We start from the raw sequence: 18,655 nt of genomic DNA, 5'->3' as shown, positions 1-18,655 counted from the left end.
GGTCCCCACCTCCGCGGCTATCCCCTTGCGGGGAGCGGCAGCCGTGGGGCCTCAGAGAAGACACCAGGCTGGGCCCCCACGGCACAGCGGGAGCACGTCCCCCGCAGGCCACTTAGCCACGGCGGCCAGCCGGCGGACGGTTGGGTTGCGCGAGACGCTGCGGCCGCCCTGCTACCGGGTTCCTGGGAGGGCGTCCTGGAACCAGCGTCCACACCAAGCCCTTGGAAGGCCCAGGCGACGGAGGAGCCCCGTCAGGCAGGGGCCGAGGACGGTGACGGCCCGGGCGGGGAGGAGCGTGTCAGGCAGGGGCAGAGGACGGTGACAGGTGACAGGCCGGGCGGGAAGGAGTCAGTCAGGCAGGGGCCGTGGAGGAGACGGGCTGGGTAAGGGTTAGGGTTAGAGTCAGGGCACAAGTCACAATCGCAAAGACCTGGAAGCCACCCGAGTGCCCATCGACCCACGAGTGGGTAAATAAAATGTGGCGCGTGGACACCACGGAGTGCTATTCGGCTATGAGGAGCAGCGGTGAGGGGGCACCTCTCGTGGTTCTCCTGGCCAGAGCTGGAACCCGTTCCAGTAAGCCAAGTATCCCAAGAATGGACACACGAGCACCACGTGCTCGCGCTCACCAGCAAATGGGTACGAACCGATGGACACCTAAGTGGACACAGAGGAATCACCTTCTTCGGGTGGGTGTCGGGCGGGTGGGGGGAGGGGATGGGCATACACATCCATTAGGAATGGGGTGGGTGCGCACCGACTGGGGGATGGGCGCACTTGAAGCTCTGACCCGAGGGGGGAGGCTGGGAGAGGGCAACGCACCCGACCTTAACATTGGTGCCCCCACAATATGCTGGAGCAACATGAGAGGTAAATGAATAAGAACACGGGGGGGGGGAGGGGGGCACGGGCAACACATGTCACCTTAAAACTTGGACTCCCATCATCTGCTTGAAAAGAGAGAGAAAAGAAAATGCAATAATAGAGATAAGAGACACTTTTTAAAAATAATGAATCCGGCCGGGCGCTGTGGCTCACGCCTGTAATCCTAGCTCTTGGGAGGCCGAGGCGGGCGGATTGCTCAAGGTCAGGAGTTCAAAACCAGCCTGAGCAAGAGCGAGACCCCGTCTCTACTATAAATAGAAAGAAATTAATTGGCCAACTGATATATATATAAAAAATTAGCGGGGCATGGTGGCGCATGCCTGCAGTCCCAGCTACTCGGGAGGCTGAGGCAGAAGGATCACTCGAGCCCAGGAGTTTGAAGTTGCTGTGAGCTAGGCTGACGCCACGGCACTCACTCTAGCCTGGGCAACAAACCGAGACTCTGTCTCAAAAAAAAAAAAAAAAAAAATGAATCCGAAGAGAAAAGTAAAAGGAGGCCTGTGGAGCAGGTCTGGGTGTGACTCCGGATGCCCGAACATCAGGTGCCACCACCAAAGATTCCTACGTGTAGCCCATAGAACCCCAAAAGCAACGGGACGAGTTCTGGTCACATACTCCCTCAAAATGACATCCAGGCCTTCTTCTGGAACTCCCTCCCCTCTCAGACTCTCAAGGTTTCCTCCAGCGTGTCGGCTCCCACAGAGCAGACCTTTGGTCTGAGACCTGACTGTCCAGAAGCCACGCATGCTGCCGCGTGGCGGCGGTGTCACGGCTCGGGACAAGAGGAGGCCCCACGGTGCGGGCTGGGGCGCCAGGCACCGCGGCGGGCGCTGAGGGTGGGGGTCACCCCCACCCCGGGCCGCCCCCGCACTCCCAGAAACGCGACAGAACCAGAGGCAAAAAAAAAAAAAAAAGAAGAAGAAGCCTACGGCACCCGGTATTCCCGGGCGGTCTCCCATCCAAGTTCTAACCAGGCCCGACCCTGCTTAGCTTCCGAGACCAGACGGGATCGGGCGCGTTCGGGGTGGTGTGGTCGTGGACGGCGGAGGGCGCCCCTGCCCCGCTCGAGAAGCCGAGCCTCTCTGCGCTTCCCCGCCGCCTCCTCCCGCCCCAGGCCCCGCGCCGGGCCGGGCCTGTTGAGTTCGCCGGCCGGGTCCCGTGGGCTCCGAGGGACGGGGTGACAGGCGGGGCGGGCAGGGAGCGGCGGGCCGGGGTTGGGGGCTGTCTCTCTATACACACACACTCACACTCACACTCACTCACTCACTCACACTCACACAAGATGCGCCTCCACGGCTGGACCCGCCAAGGTGGAGACCTTCCAGCCCCCCTCCTCTCCTCGCCTGGCCTCCTTCACCTCCCCGCCCCCCACCCCCAGCGCGCCTCCAGGGCCGCTGACTGCGCACGGGCGGGTGGGCGGGGCGGGGCGCTCGCCCTTTGACCCCAGCCAGGGGCCGCCCTCCCCCACAACCCCTTTCAGCTGTGCCCCCCACCCTGTGGCCCCGCGGCCGCCTATTCCCCCGGGCCAGGGCTGGGGCACAGCGCACGGGGGAGGGGAGCCAGTGTATGGGGCGTCTCTCTCTCTCGGGATGTGTCCCATGGGTGGGGTGGGGTGGCGTGGTCTGTGGGGCGCTGAAGAAATCAGTCCCCTCCATCTCCTCCCTCTGGAAAACACCCAAGCCCTTGGAGAACTGCCCGCACCGCTACCGTGGGGGCCGGGACCCTCCTCTGTGTCCTCCTGTGGCCCAGTCCAAGGGGCCTGGGCCTGGCCGGGGCTGCATTGGACCCCAACCACCCTGGCGTGTGGACTCGCTAAAAATCGGCGATTAGATATTGGATTCCAGCGTCATTGAGGTCATTTCACTAATGAGTGCACCGCAAAGAGTTTCCTAATCCATCTGTGAGGGTGGCAACCGAAAGAGAATTTTAGAGCCGACAGAATAGGCGAGGAAAGGCATAGGAGATTTCCACACCCAGTAAGGAAGCCTTTCCCGAAATGGAAGAAAGAAAGGAGCAAACAGAGACACCGGTAGCCCCCCGCCCGGATGAGAGTCTGCCCCTGAGAGAAAGTACCCTGACCAGGTTCTCCCGTGGGTGGGTGGCGAGCTAGCGGCATTCAGAAGAGCGAGGCCCGCAGTCTGTGCAGAAGACACCTGCACTCGGGTGTGTGTGGCGGCACAATTCACAAGCAGCTCCAGATGTTAATCCAAGGAGAAGCCAGGGAGTTCCCAACGCCCCAGGTGTCCTCAGCCCACGACTGGCTGCTGTGGGAATGCGAAGCCCGGCTCCTTGTCTCAGAGCGGGGCAACCAGGAGGTGTGATGTCCACCCCGGGGTTCCCAGGAGGATCAGGCTGAAGCTGGGACTTGGCCTGAAAGTGTCCCCTCGCATGGCCACCCCCTTCCCCTTCCTGCTCCTCTACTCCTGGTGCCCCTCCATCCAGGGGCCAGACCTTAAAGAGTCACCCGCAAGAGAATCCTGGTCCCAAAGGAGCCTTCTGGGGGACCCGTGCTGAGAGAGGTTGTGGGCATGGCCCGCTGGGGCTCTGCCCGACCCAGGGCTGAGAGATGCAACCTCCCAGCTCTGGGTCCCTGCAGGAAGTGTTGGCAAGCACAGGGCCAGTCCTCCAAAGGCCCAGGTGCAGGGAGCCCAGGCCAAGCAGCCTGTGGAAGAAGCCACATGCTGTGCCACCCCGGGGAACACGACTGCAGGCCACGGCCCTTCCCACCTCCTCCTCCTCCTCCCACCCCGCCCCCGCCCCCGCCCCCACATGGCACAGGGCCCAGAGACACCTCAGACACTTGCTACCCAAAGTGCAAAGGGCATCAGTTGCTCCTCCAAACCCCCCCCAGCCCAGCAGACCGCATTGTCCAGCCAGCCCCCGGGCCTCCCTGGGGTGCCCAGCACAAAAGTGCAGACACCCACCGGACCCTCAATCTCAGTTTTCGGATGTTTTTGCCACTCTAAGGACCCGCAGGCCAGCTGGGCCTTCTGGCAGGACAGAGAGCCCCGGAATCCGACGTGGAGAGCTGGGTGTACGTCCCCACGAGGAGGCGGTCCCCACCTCCGCGGCTATCCCCTTGCGGGGAGCGGCAGCCGTGGGGCCTCAGAGAAGACACCAGGCTGGGCCCCCACGGCACAGCGGGAGCACGTCCCCCGCAGGCCACTTAGCGACGGCGGCCAGCCGGCGGACGGTTGGGTTGCGCGAGACGCTGCGGCCGCCCTGCTACCGGGTTCCTGGGAGGGCGTCCTGGAACCAGCGTCCACACCAAGCCCTTGGAAGGCCCAGGCGACGGAGGAGCCCCGTCAGGCAGGGGCCGAGGACGGTGACGGCCCGGGCGGGGAGGAGCGTGTCAGGCAGGGGCAGAGGACGGTGACAGGTGACAGGCCGGGCGGGAAGGAGTCAGTCAGGCAGGGGCCGTGGAGGAGACGGGCTGGGTAAGGGTTAGGGTTAGAGTCAGGGCACAAGTCACAATCGCAAAGACCTGGAAGCCACCCGAGTGCCCATCGACCCACGAGTGGGTAAATAAAATGTGGCGCGTGGACACCACGGAGTGCTATTCGGCTATGAGGAGCAGCGGTGAGGGGGCACCTCTCGTGGTTCTCCTGGCCAGAGCTGGAACCCGTTCCAGTAAGCCAAGTATCCCAAGAATGGACACACGAGCACCACGTGCTCGCGCTCACCAGCAAATGGGTACGAACCGATGGACACCTAAGTGGACACAGAGGAATCACCTTCTTCGGGTGGGTGTCGGGCGGGTGGGGGGAGGGGATGGGCATACACATCCATTAGGAATGGGGTGGGTGCGCACCGACTGGGGGATGGGCGCACTTGAAGCTCTGACCCGAGGGGGGAGGCTGGGAGAGGGCAACGCACCCGACCTTAACATTGGTGCCCCCACAATATGCTGGAGCAACATGAGAGGTAAATGAATAAGAACACGGGGGGGGGGAGGGGGGCACGGGCAACACATGTCACCTTAAAACTTGGACTCCCATCATCTGCTTGAAAAGAGAGAGAAAAGAAAATGCAATAATAGAGATAAGAGACACTTTTTAAAAATAATGAATCCGGCCGGGCGCTGTGGCTCACGCCTGTAATCCTAGCTCTTGGGAGGCCGAGGCGGGCGGATTGCTCAAGGTCAGGAGTTCAAAACCAGCCTGAGCAAGAGCGAGACCCCGTCTCTACTATAAATAGAAAGAAATTAATTGGCCAACTGATATATATATAAAAAATTAGCGGGGCATGGTGGCGCATGCCTGCAGTCCCAGCTACCCGGGAGGCTGAGGCAGAAGGATCACTCGAGCCCAGGAGTTTGAAGTTGCTGTGAGCTAGGCTGACGCCACGGCACTCACTCTAGCCTGGGCAACAAACCGAGACTCTGTCTCAAAAAAAAAAAAAAAAAAAAATGAATCCGAAGAGAAAAGTAAAAGGAGGCCTGTGGAGCAGGTCTGGGTGTGACTCCGGATGCCCGAACATCAGGTGCCACCACCAAAGATTCCTACGTGTAGCCCATAGAACCCCAAAAGCAACGGGACGAGTTCTGGTCACATACTCCCTCAAAATGACATCCAGGCCTTCTTCTGGAACTCCCTCCCCTCTCAGACTCTCAAGGTTTCCTCCAGCGTGTCGGCTCCCACAGAGCAGACCTTTGGTCTGAGACCTGACTGTCCAGAAGCCACGCATGCTGCCGCGTGGCGGCGGTGTCACGGCTCGGGACAAGAGGAGGCCCCACGGTGCGGGCTGGGGCGCCAGGCACCGCGGCGGGCGCTGAGGGTGGGGGTCACCCCCACCCCGGGCCGCCCCCGCACTCCCAGAAACGCGACAGAACCAGAGGCAAAAAAAAAAAAAAAAGAAGAAGAAGCCTACGGCACCCGGTATTCCCGGGCGGTCTCCCATCCAAGTTCTAACCAGGCCCGACCCTGCTTAGCTTCCGAGACCAGACGGGATCGGGCGCGTTCGGGGTGGTGTGGTCGTGGACGGCGGAGGGCGCCCCTGCCCCGCTCGAGAAGCCGAGCCTCTCTGCGCTTCCCCGCCGCCTCCTCCCGCCCCAGGCCCCGCGCCGGGCCGGGCCTGTTGAGTTCGCCGGCCGGGTCCCGTGGGCTCCGAGGGACGGGGTGACAGGCGGGGCGGGCAGGGAGCGGCGGGCCGGGGTTGGGGGCTGTCTCTCTATACACACACACTCACACTCACACTCACTCACTCACTCACACTCACACAAGATGCGCCTCCACGGCTGGACCCGCCAAGGTGGAGACCTTCCAGCCCCCCTCCTCTCCTCGCCTGGCCTCCTTCACCTCCCCGCCCCCCACCCCCAGCGCGCCTCCGGGGCCGCTGACTGCGCACGGGCGGGTGGGCGGGGCGGGGCGCTCGCCCTTTGACCCCATCCAGGGGCCGCCCTCCCCCACAACCCCTTTCAGCTGTGCCCCCCACCCTGTGGCCCCGCGGCCGCCTATTCCCCTGGGCCAGGGCTGGGGCACAGCGCACGGGGGAGGGGAGCCAGTGTATGGGGCGTCTCTCTCTCTCTCGGGATGTGTCCCATGGGTGGGGTGGGGTGGCGTGGTCTGTGGGGCGCTGAAGAAATCAGTCCCCTCCATCTCCTACCTCTGGGCCTGGCCGGGGCTGCATTGGACCCCAACCACCCTGGCGTGTGGACTCGTGTGGACTCGCTAAAAATCGGCGATTAGATATTGGATTCCAGCGTCATTGAGGTCATTTCACTAATGAGTGCACCGCAAAGAGTTTCCTAATCCATCTGTGAGGGTGGCAACCGAAAGAGAATTTTAGAGCCGACAGAATAGGCGAGGAAAGGCATAGGAGATTTCCACACCCAGTAAGGAAGCCTTTCCCGAAATGGAAGAAAGAAAGGAGCAAACAGAGACACCGGTAGCCCCCCGCCCGGATGAGAGTCTGCCCCTGAGAGAAAGTACCCTGACCAGGTTCTCCCGTGGGTGGGTGGCGAGCTAGCGGCATTCAGAAGAGCGAGGCCCGCAGTCTGTGCAGAAGACACCTGCACTCGGGTGTGTGTGGCGGCACAATTCACAAGCAGCTCCAGATGTTAATCCAAGGAGAAGCCAGGGAGTTCCCAACGCCCCAGGTGTCCTCAGCCCACGACTGGCTGCTGTGGGAATGCGAAGCCCGGCTCCTTGTCTCAGAGCGGGGCAACCAGGAGGTGTGATGTCCACCCCGGGGTTCCCAGGAGGATCAGGCTGAAGCTGGGACTTGGCCTCAAAGTGTCCCCTCGCATGGCCACCCCCTTCCCCTTCCTGCTCCTCTACTCCTGGTGCCCCTCCATCCAGGGGCCAGAACTTAAAGAGTCACCCGCAAGAGAATCCTGGTCCCAAAGGAGCCTTCTGGGGGACCCGTGCTGAGAGAGGTTGTGGGCATGGCCCGCTGGGGCTCTGCCCGACCCAGGGCTGAGAGATGCAACCTCCCAGCTCTGGGTCCCTGCAGGAAGTGTTGGCAAGCACAGGGCCAGTCCTCCAAAGGCCCAGGTGCAGGGAGCCCAGGCCAAGCAGCCTGTGGAAGAAGCCACATGCTGTGCCACCCCGGGGAACACGACTGCAGGCCACGGCCCTTCCCACCTCCTCCTCCTCCTCCTCCTCCTCCTCCTCCTCCCACCCCGCCCCCGCCCCCGCCCCCACATGGCACAGGGCCCAGAGACACCTCAGACACTTGCTACCCAAAGTGCAAAGGGCATCAGTTGCTCCTCCAAACCCCCCCCAGCCCAGCAGACCGCATTGTCCAGCCAGCCCCCGGGCCTCCCTGGGGTGCCCAGCACAAAAGTGCAGACACCCACCGGACCCTCAATCTCAGTTTTCGGATGTTTTTGCCACTCTAAGGACCCGCAGGCCAGCTGGGCCTTCTGGCAGGACAGAGAGCCCCGGAATCCGACGTGGAGAGCTGGGTGTACGTCCCCACGAGGAGGCGGTCCCCACCTCCGCGGCTATCCCCTTGCGGGGAGCGGCAGCCGTGGGGCCTCAGAGAAGACACCAGGCTGGGCCCCCACGGCACAGCGGGAGCACGTCCCCCGCAGGCCACTTAGCGACGGCGGCCAGCCGGCGGACGGTTGGGTTGCGCGAGACGCTGCGGCCGCCCTGCTACCGGGTTCCTGGGAGGGCGTCCTGGAACCAGCGTCCACACCAAGCCCTTGGAAGGCCCAGGCGACGGAGGAGCCCCGTCAGGCAGGGGCCGAGGACGGTGACGGCCCGGGCGGGGAGGAGCGTGTCAGGCAGGGGCAGAGGACGGTGACAGGTGACAGGCCGGGCGGGAAGGAGTCAGTCAGGCAGGGGCCGTGGAGGAGACGGGCTGGGTAAGGGTTAGGGTTAGAGTCAGGGCACAAGTCACAATCGCAAAGACCTGGAAGCCACCCGAGTGCCCATCGACCCACGAGTGGGTAAATAAAATGTGGCGCGTGGACACCACGGAGTGCTATTCGGCTATGAGGAGCAGCGGTGAGGGGGCACCTCTCGTGGTTCTCCTGGCCAGAGCTGGAACCCGTTCCAGTAAGCCAAGTATCCCAAGAATGGACACACGAGCACCACGTGCTCGCGCTCACCAGCAAATGGGTACGAACCGATGGACACCTAAGTGGACACAGAGGAATCACCTTCTTCGGGTGGGTGTCGGGCGGGTGGGGGGAGGGGATGGGCATACACATCCATTAGGAATGGGGTGGGTGCGCACCGACTGGGGGATGGGCGCACTTGAAGCTCTGACCCGAGGGGGGAGGCTGGGAGAGGGCAACGCACCCGACCTTAACATTGGTGCCCCCACAATATGCTGGAGCAACATGAGAGGTAAATGAATAAGAACACGGGGGGGGGAGGGGGGCACGGGCAACACATGTCACCTTAAAACTTGGACTCCCATCATCTGCTTGAAAAGAGAGAGAAAAGAAAATGCAATAATAGAGATAAGAGACACTTTTTAAAAATAATGAATCCGGCCGGGCGCTGTGGCTCACGCCTGTAATCCTAGCTCTTGGGAGGCCGAGGCGGGCGGATTGCTCAAGGTCAGGAGTTCAAAACCAGCCTGAGCAAGAGCGAGACCCCGTCTCTACTATAAATAGAAAGAAATTAATTGGCCAACTGATATATATATAAAAAATTAGCGGGGCATGGTGGCGCATGCCTGCAGTCCCAGCTACCCGGGAGGCTGAGGCAGAAGGATCACTCGAGCCCAGGAGTTTGAAGTTGCTGTGAGCTAGGCTGACGCCACGGCACTCACTCTAGCCTGGGCAACAAACCGAGACTCTGTCTCAAAAAAAAAAAAAAAAAAAAATGAATCCGAAGAGAAAAGTAAAAGGAGGCCTGTGGAGCAGGTCTGGGTGTGACTCCGGATGCCCGAACATCAGGTGCCACCACCAAAGATTCCTACGTGTAGCCCATAGAACCCCAAAAGCAACGGGACGAGTTCTGGTCACATACTCCCTCAAAATGACATCCAGGCCTTCTTCTGGAACTCCCTCCCCTCTCAGACTCTCAAGGTTTCCTCCAGCGTGTCGGCTCCCACAGAGCAGACCTTTGGTCTGAGACCTGACTGTCCAGAAGCCACGCATGCTGCCGCGTGGCGGCGGTGTCACGGCTCGGGACAAGAGGAGGCCCCACGGTGCGGGCTGGGGCGCCAGGCACCGCGGCGGGCGCTGAGGGTGGGGGTCACCCCCACCCCGGGCCGCCCCCGCACTCCCAGAAACGCGACAGAACCAGAGGCAAAAAAAAAAAAAAAAGAAGAAGAAGCCTACGGCACCCGGTATTCCCGGGCGGTCTCCCATCCAAGTTCTAACCAGGCCCGACCCTGCTTAGCTTCCGAGACCAGACGGGATCGGGCGCGTTCGGGGTGGTGTGGTCGTGGACGGCGGAGGGCGCCCCTGCCCCGCTCGAGAAGCCGAGCCTCTCTGCGCTTCCCCGCCGCCTCCTCCCGCCCCAGGCCCCGCGCCGGGCCGGGCCTGTTGAGTTCGCCGGCCGGGTCCCGTGGGCTCCGAGGGACGGGGTGACAGGCGGGGCGGGCAGGGAGCGGCGGGCCGGGGTTGGGGGCTGTCTCTCTATACACACACACTCACACTCACACTCACTCACTCACTCACACTCACACAAGATGCGCCTCCACGGCTGGACCCGCCAAGGTGGAGACCTTCCAGCCCCCCTCCTCTCCTCGCCTGGCCTCCTTCACCTCCCCGCCCCCCACCCCCAGCGCGCCTCCGGGGCCGCTGACTGCGCACGGGCGGGTGGGCGGGGCGGGGCGCTCGCCCTTTGACCCCAGCCAGGGGCCGCCCTCCCCCACAACCCCTTTCAGCTGTGCCCCCCACCCTGTGGCCCCGCGGCCGCCTATTCCCCCGGGCCAGGGCTGGGGCACAGCGCACGGGGGAGGGGAGCCAGTGTATGGGGCGTCTCTCTCTCTCTCGGGATGTGTCCCATGGGTGGGGTGGGGTGGCGTGGTCTGTGGGGCGCTGAAGAAATCAGTCCCCTCCATCTCCTCCCTCTGGAAAACACCCAAGCCCTTGGAGAACTGCCCGCACCGCTACCGTGGGGGCCGGGACCCTCCTCTGTGTCCTCCTGTGGCCCAGTCCAAGGGGCCTGGGCCTGGCCGGGGCTGCATTGGACCCCAACCACCCTGGCGTGTGGACTCGCTAAAAATCGGCGATTAGATATTGGATTCCAGCGTCATTGAGGTCATTTCACTAATGAGTGCACCGCAAAGAGTTTCCTAATCCATCTGTGAGGGTGGCAACCGAAAGAGAATTTTAGAGCCGACAGAATAGGCGAGGAAAGGCATAGGAGATTTCCACACCCAGTAAGGAAGCCTTTCCCGAAATGGAAGAAAGAAAGGAGCAAACAGAGACACCGGTAGCCCCCCGCCCGGATGAGAGTCTGCCCCTGAGAGAAAGTACCCTGACCAGGTTCTCCCGTGGGTGGGTGGCGAGCTAGCGGCATTCAGAAGAGCGAGGCCCGCAGTCTGTGCAGAAGACACCTGCACTCGGGTGTGTGTGGCGGCACAATTCACAAGCAGCTCCAGATGTTAATCCAAGGAGAAGCCAGGGAGTTCCCAACGCCCCAGGTGTCCTCAGCCCACGACTGGCTGCTGTGGGAATGCGAAGCCCGGCTCCTTGTCTCAGAGCGGGGCAACCAGGAGGTGTGATGTCCACCCCGGGGTTCCCAGGAGGATCAGGCTGAAGCTGGGACTTGGCCTGAAAGTGTCCCCTCGCATGGCCACCCCCTTCCCCTTCCTGCTCCTCTACTCCTGGTGCCCCTCCATCCAGGGGCCAGACCTTAAAGAGTCACCCGCAAGAGAATCCTGGTCCCAAAGGAGCCTTCTGGGGGACCCGTGCTGAGAGAGGTTGTGGGCATGGCCCGCTGGGGCTCTGCCCGACCCAGGGCTGAGAGATGCAACCTCCCAGCTCTGGGTCCCTGCAGGAAGTGTTGGCAAGCACAGGGCCAGTCCTCCAAAGGCCCAGGTGCAGGGAGCCCAGGCCAAGCAGCCTGTGGAAGAAGCCACATGCTGTGCCACCCCGGGGAACACGACTGCAGGCCACGGCCCTTCCCACCTCCTCCTCCTCCTCCTCCTCCTCCTCCTCCTCCCACCCCGCCCCCGCCCCCGCCCCCACATGGCACAGGGCCCAGAGACACCTCAGACACTTGCTACCCAAAGTGCAAAGGGCATCAGTTGCTCCTCCAAACCCCCCCCAGCCCAGCAGACCGCATTGTCCAGCCAGCCCCCGGGCCTCCCTGGGGTGCCCAGCACAAAAGTGCAGACACCCACCGGACCCTCAATCTCAGTTTTCGGATGTTTTTGCCACTCTAAGGACCCGCAGGCCAGCTGGGCCTTCTGGCAGGACAGAGAGCCCCGGAATCCGACGTGGAGAGCTGGGTGTACGTCCCCACGAGGAGGCGGTCCCCACCTCCGCGGCTATCCCCTTGCGGGGAGCGGCAGCCGTGGGGCCTCAGAGAAGACACCAGGCTGGGCCCCCACGGCACAGCGGGAGCACGTCCCCCGCAGGCCACTTAGCCACGGCGGCCAGCCGGCGGACGGTTGGGTTGCGCGAGACGCTGCGGCCGCCCTGCTACCGGGTTCCTGGGAGGGCGTCCTGGAACCAGCGTCCACACCAAGCCCTTGGAAGGCCCAGGCGACGGAGGAGCCCCGTCAGGCAGGGGCCGAGGACGGTGACGGCCCGGGCGGGGAGGAGCGTGTCAGGCAGGGGCAGAGGACGGTGACAGGTGACAGGCCGGGCGGGAAGGAGTCAGTCAGGCAGGGGCCGTGGAGGAGACGGGCTGGGTAAGGGTTAGGGTTAGAGTCAGGGCACAAGTCACAATCGCAAAGACCTGGAAGCCACCCGAGTGCCCATCGACCCACGAGTGGGTAAATAAAATGTGGCGCGTGGACACCACGGAGTGCTATTCGGCTATGAGGAGCAGCGGTGAGGGGGCACCTCTCGTGGTTCTCCTGGCCAGAGCTGGAACCCGTTCCAGTAAGCCAAGTATCCCAAGAATGGACACACGAGCACCACGTGCTCGCGCTCACCAGCAAATGGGTACGAACCGATGGACACCTAAGTGGACACAGAGGAATCACCTTCTTCGGGTGGGTGTCGGGCGGGTGGGGGGAGGGGATGGGCATACACATCCATTAGGAATGGGGTGGGTGCGCACCGACTGGGGGATGGGCGCACTTGAAGCTCTGACCCGAGGGGGGAGGCTGGGAGAGGGCAACGCACCCGACCTTAACATTGGTGCCCCCACAATATGCTGGAGCAACATGAGAGGTAAATGAATAAGAACACGGGGGGGGGAGGGGGGCACGGGCAACACATGTCACCTTAAAACTTGGACTCCCATCATCTGCTTGAAAAGAGAGAGAAAAGAAAATGCAATAATAGAGATAAGAGACACTTTTTAAAAATAATGAATCCGGCCGGGCGCTGTGGCTCACGCCTGTAATCCTAGCTCTTGGGAGGCCGAGGCGGGCGGATTGCTCAAGGTCAGGAGTTCAAAACCAGCCTGAGCAAGAGCGAGACCCCGTCTCTACTATAAATAGAAAGAAATTAATTGGCCAACTGATATATATATAAAAAATTAGCGGGGCATGGTGGCGCATGCCTGCAGTCCCAGCTACCCGGGAGGCTGAGGCAGAAGGATCACTCGAGCCCAGGAGTTTGAAGTTGCTGTGAGCTAGGCTGACGCCACGGCACTCACTCTAGCCTGGGCAACAAACCGAGACTCTGTCTCAAAAAAAAAAAAAAAAAAAAATGAATCCGAAGAGAAAAGTAAAAGGAGGCCTGTGGAGCAGGTCTGGGTGTGACTCCGGATGCCCGAACATCAGGTGCCACCACCAAAGATTCCTACGTGTAGCCCATAGAACCCCAAAAGCAACGGGACGAGTTCTGGTCACATACTCCCTCAAAATGACATCCAGGCCTTCTTCTGGAACTCCCTCCCCTCTCAGACTCTCAAGGTTTCCTCCAGCGTGTCGGCTCCCACAGAGCAGACCTTTGGTCTGAGACCTGACTGTCCAGAAGCCACGCATGCTGCCGCGTGGCGGCGGTGTCACGGCTCGGGACAAGAGGAGGCCCCACGGTGCGGGCTGGGGCGCCAGGCACCGCGGCGGGCGCTGAGGGTGGGGGTCACCCCCACCCCGGGCCGCCCCCGCACTCCCAGAAACGCGACAGAACCAGAGGCAAAAAAAAAAAAAAAAGAAGAAGAAGCCTACGGCACCCGGTATTCCCGGGCGGTCTCCCATCCAAGTTCTAACCAGGCCCGACCCTGCTTAGCTTCCGAGACCAGACGGGATCGGGCGCGTTCGGGGTGGTGTGGTCGTGGACGGCGGAGGGCGCCCCTGCCCCGCTCGAGAAGCCGAGCCTCTCTGCGCTTCCCCGCCGCCTCCTCCCGCCCCAGGCCCCGCGCCGGGCCGGGCCTGTTGAGTTCGCCGGCCGGGTCCCGTGGGCTCCGAGGGACGGGGTGACAGGCGGGGCGGGCAGGGAGCGGCGGGCCGGGGTTGGGGGCTGTCTCTCTATACACACACACTCACACTCACACTCACTCACTCACTCACACTCACACAAGATGCGCCTCCACGGCTGGACCCGCCAAGGTGGAGACCTTCCAGCCCCCCTCCTCTCCTCGCCTGGCCTCCTTCACCTCCCCGCCCCCCACCCCCAGCGCGCCTCCGGGGCCGCTGACTGCGCACGGGCGGGTGGGCGGGGCGGGGCGCTCGCCCTTTGACCCCAGCCAGGGGCCGCCCTCCCCCACAACCCCTTTCAGCTGTGCCCCCCACCCTGTGGCCCCGCGGCCGCCTATTCCCCCGGGCCAGGGCTGGGGCACAGCGCACGGGGGAGGGGAGCCAGTGTATGGGGCGTCTCTCTCTCTCTCTCGGGATGTGTCCCATGGGTGGGGTGGGGTGGCGTGGTCTGTGGGGCGCTGAAGAAATCAGTCCCCTCCATCTCCTCCCTCTGGAAAACACCCAAGCCCTTGGAGAACTGCCCGCACCGCTACCGTGGGGGCCGGGACCCTCCTCTGTGTCCTCCTGTGGCCCAGTCCAAGGGGCCTGGGCCTGGCCGGGGCTGCATTGGACCCCAACCACCCTGGCGTGTGGACTCGCTAAAAATCGGCGATTAGATATTGGATTCCAGCGTCATTGAGGTCATTTCACTAATGAGTGCACCGCAAAGAGTTTCCTAATCCATCTGTGAGGGTGGCAACCGAAAGAGAATTTTAGAGCCGACAGAATAGGCGAGGAAAGGCATAGGAGATTTCCACACCCAGTAAGGAAGCCTTTCCCGAAATGGAAGAAAGAAAGGAGCAAACAGAGACACCGGTAGCCCCCCGCCCGGATGAGAGTCTGCCCCTGAGAGAAAGTACCCTGACCAGGTTCTCCCGTGGGTGGGTGGCGAGCTAGCGGCATTCAGAAGAGCGAGGCCCGCAGTCTGTGCAGAAGACACCTGCACTCGGGTGTGTGTGGCGGCACAATTCACAAGCAGCTCCAGATGTTAATCCAAGGAGAAGCCAGGGAGTTCCCAACGCCCCAGGTGTCCTCAGCCCACGACTGGCTGCTGTGGGAATGCGAAGCCCGGCTCCTTGTCTCAGAGCGGGGCAACCAGGAGGTGTGATGTCCACCCCGGGGTTCCCAGGAGGATCAGGCTGAAGCTGGGACTTGGCCTCAAAGTGTCCCCTCGCATGGCCACCCCCTTCCCCTTCCTGCTCCTCTACTCCTGGTGCCCCTCCATCCAGGGGCCAGACCTTAAAGAGTCACCCGCAAGAGAATCCTGGTCCCAAAGGAGCCTTCTGGGGGACCCGTGCTGAGAGAGGTTGTGGGCATGGCCCGCTGGGGCTCTTCCCGACCCAGGGCTGAGAGATGCAACCTCCCAGCTCTGGGTCCCTGCAGGAAGTGTTGGCAAGCACAGGGCCAGTCCTCCAAAGGCCCAGGTGCAGGGAGCCCAGGCCAAGCAGCCTGTGGAAGAAGCCACATGCTGTGCCACCCCGGGGAACACGACTGCAGGCCACGGCCCTTCCCACCTCCTCCTCCTCCTCCTCCTCCTCCTCCTCCTCCCACCCCGCCCCCGCCCCCGCCCCCACATGGCACAGGGCCCAGAGACACCTCAGACACTTGCTACCCAAAGTGCAAAGGGCATCAGTTGCTCCTCCAAACCCCCCCCAGCCCAGCAGACCGCATTGTCCAGCCAGCCCCCGGGCCTCCCTGGGGTGCCCAGCACAAAAGTGCAGACACCCACCGGACCCTCAATCTCAGTTTTCGGATGTTTTTGCCACTCTAAGGACCCGCAGGCCAGCTGGGCCTTCTGGCAGGACAGAGAGCCCCGGAATCCGACGTGGAGAGCTGGGTGTACGTCCCCACGAGGAGGCGGTCCCCACCTCCGCGGCTATCCCCTTGCGGGGAGCGGCAGCCGTGGGGCCTCAGAGAAGACACCAGGCTGGGCCCCCACGGCACAGCGGGAGCACGTCCCCCGCAGGCCACTTAGCCACGGCGGCCAGCCGGCGGACGGTTGGGTTGCGCGAGACGCTGCGGCCGCCCTGCTACCGGGTTCCTGGGAGGGCGTCCTGGAACCAGCGTCCACACCAAGCCCTTGGAAGGCCCAGGCGACGGAGGAGCCCCGTCAGGCAGGGGCCGAGGACGGTGACGGCCCGGGCGGGGAGGAGCGTGTCAGGCAGGGGCAGAGGACGGTGACAGGTGACAGGCCGGGCGGGAAGGAGTCAGTCAGGCAGGGGCCGTGGAGGAGACGGGCTGGGTAAGGGTTAGGGTTAGAGTCAGGGCACAAGTCACAATCGCAAAGACCTGGAAGCCACCCGAGTGCCCATCGACCCACGAGTGGGTAAATAAAATGTGGCGCGTGGACACCACGGAGTGCTATTCGGCTATGAGGAGCAGCGGTGAGGGGGCACCTCTCGTGGTTCTCCTGGCCAGAGCTGGAACCCGTTCCAGTAAGCCAAGTATCCCAAGAATGGACACACGAGCACCACGTGCTCGCGCTCACCAGCAAATGGGTACGAACCGATGGACACCTAAGTGGACACAGAGGAATCACCTTCTTCGGGTGGGTGTCGGGCGGGTGGGGGGAGGGGATGGGCATACACATCCATTAGGAATGGGGTGGGTGCGCACCGACTGGGGGATGGGCGCACTTGAAGCTCTGACCCGAGGGGGGAGGCTGGGAGAGGGCAACGCACCCGACCTTAACATTGGTGCCCCCACAATATGCTGGAGCAACATGAGAGGTAAATGAATAAGAACACGGGGGGGGGGAGGGGGGCACGGGCAACACATGTCACCTTAAAACTTGGACTCCCATCATCTGCTTGAAAAGAGAGAGAAAAGAAAATGCAATAATAGAGATAAGAGACACTTTTTAAAAATAATGAATCCGGCCGGGCGCTGTGGCTCACGCCTGTAATCCTAGCTCTTGGGAGGCCGAGGCGGGCGGATTGCTCAAGGTCAGGAGTTCAAAACCAGCCTGAGCAAGAGCGAGACCCCGTCTCTACTATAAATAGAAAGAAATTAATTGGCCAACTGATATATATATAAAAAATTAGCGGGGCATGGTGGCGCATGCCTGCAGTCCCAGCTACTCGGGAGGCTGAGGCAGAAGGATCACTCGAGCCCAGGAGTTTGAAGTTGCTGTGAGCTAGGCTGACGCCACGGCACTCACTCTAGCCTGGGCAACAAACCGAGACTCTGTCTCAAAAAAAAAAAAAAAAAAAATGAATCCGAAGAGAAAAGTAAAAGGAGGCCTGTGGAGCAGGTCTGGGTGTGACTCCGGATGCCCGAACATCAGGTGCCACCACCAAAGATTCCTACGTGTAGCCCATAGAACCCCAAAAGCAACGGGACGAGTTCTGGTCACATACTCCCTCAAAATGACATCCAGGCCTTCTTCTGGAACTCCCTCCCCTCTCAGACTCTCAAGGTTTCCTCCAGCGTGTCGGCTCCCACAGAGCAGACCTTTGGTCTGAGACCTGACTGTCCAGAAGCCACGCATGCTGCCGCGTGGCGGCGGTGTCACGGCTCGGGACAAGAGGAGGCCCCACGGTGCGGGCTGGGGCGCCAGGCACCGCGGCGGGCGCTGAGGGTGGGGGTCACCCCCACCCCGGGCCGCCCCCGCACTCCCAGAAACGCGACAGAACCAGAGGCAAAAAAAAAAAAAAAAGAAGAAGAAGCCTACGGCACCCGGTATTCCCGGGCGGTCTCCCATCCAAGTTCTAACCAGGCCCGACCCTGCTTAGCTTCCGAGACCAGACGGGATCGGGCGCGTTCGGGGTGGTGTGGTCGTGGACGGCGGAGGGCGCCCCTGCCCCGCTCGAGAAGCCGAGCCTCTCTGCGCTTCCCCGCCGCCTCCTCCCGCCCCAGGCCCCGCGCCGGGCCGGGCCTGTTGAGTTCGCCGGCCGGGTCCCGTGGGCTCCGAGGGACGGGGTGACAGGCGGGGCGGGCAGGGAGCGGCGGGCCGGGGTTGGGGGCTGTCTCTCTATACACACACACTCACACTCACACTCACTCACTCACTCACACTCACACAAGATGCGCCTCCACGGCTGGACCCGCCAAGGTGGAGACCTTCCAGCCCCCCTCCTCTCCTCGCCTGGCCTCCTTCACCTCCCCGCCCCCCACCCCCAGCGCGCCTCCGGGGCCGCTGACTGCGCACGGGCGGGTGGGCGGGGCGGGGCGCTCGCCCTTTGACCCCAGCCAGGGGCCGCCCTCCCCCACAACCCCTTTCAGCTGTGCCCCCCACCCTGTGGCCCCGCGGCCGCCTATTCCCCCGGGCCAGGGCTGGGGCACAGCGCACGGGGGAGGGGAGCCAGTGTATGGGGCGTCTCTCTCTCTCTCGGGATGTGTCCCATGGGTGGGGTGGGGTGGCGTGGTCTGTGGGGCGCTGAAGAAATCAGTCCCCTCCATCTCCTCCCTCTGGAAAACACCCAAGCCCTTGGAGAACTGCCCGCACCGCTACCGTGGGGGCCGGGACCCTCCTCTGTGTCCTCCTGTGGCCCAGTCCAAGGGGCCTGGGCCTGGCCGGGGCTGCATTGGACCCCAACCACCCTGGCGTGTGGACTCGCTAAAAATCGGCGATTAGATATTGGATTCCAGCGTCATTGAGGTCATTTCACTAATGAGTGCACCGCAAAGAGTTTCCTAATCCATCTGTGAGGGTGGCAACCGAAAGAGAATTTTAGAGCCGACAGAATAGGCGAGGAAAGGCATAGGAGATTTCCACACCCAGTAAGGAAGCCTTTCCCGAAATGGAAGAAAGAAAGGAGCAAACAGAGACACCGGTAGC

At 62.5% G+C, this 18,655-nt stretch overlaps 5 pseudogenes; all 5 read right to left on the bottom strand.

Moving 5' to 3' along the window:
- Positions 1-1,807: 1,807 nt before the first annotated feature.
- On the bottom strand, positions 1,808-1,926 carry LOC142861708 (uncharacterized; annotated as a pseudogene).
- Positions 1,927-5,747: 3,821 nt separating this feature from the next.
- LOC142861707 (uncharacterized) lies at positions 5,748-5,866 on the bottom strand (annotated as a pseudogene).
- Positions 5,867-9,621: 3,755 nt separating this feature from the next.
- On the bottom strand, positions 9,622-9,740 carry LOC142861706 (uncharacterized; annotated as a pseudogene).
- A 3,840-nt stretch (positions 9,741-13,580) lies between these two features.
- On the bottom strand, positions 13,581-13,699 carry LOC142861705 (uncharacterized; annotated as a pseudogene).
- A 3,842-nt stretch (positions 13,700-17,541) lies between these two features.
- Positions 17,542-17,660, bottom strand: LOC142861704 (uncharacterized; annotated as a pseudogene).
- Between the last annotated feature and the right edge of the window lie 995 nt (positions 17,661-18,655).

This window comes from Microcebus murinus, chromosome 17, assembly GCF_040939455.1.
Source record: "Microcebus murinus isolate Inina chromosome 17, M.murinus_Inina_mat1.0, whole genome shotgun sequence".
Taxonomy (NCBI): domain Eukaryota; kingdom Metazoa; phylum Chordata; class Mammalia; order Primates; family Cheirogaleidae; genus Microcebus; species Microcebus murinus.
The sequence above is the reverse complement of the archived record's forward strand: the minus strand, read 5'-3'. Positions and strand labels throughout refer to the sequence as shown.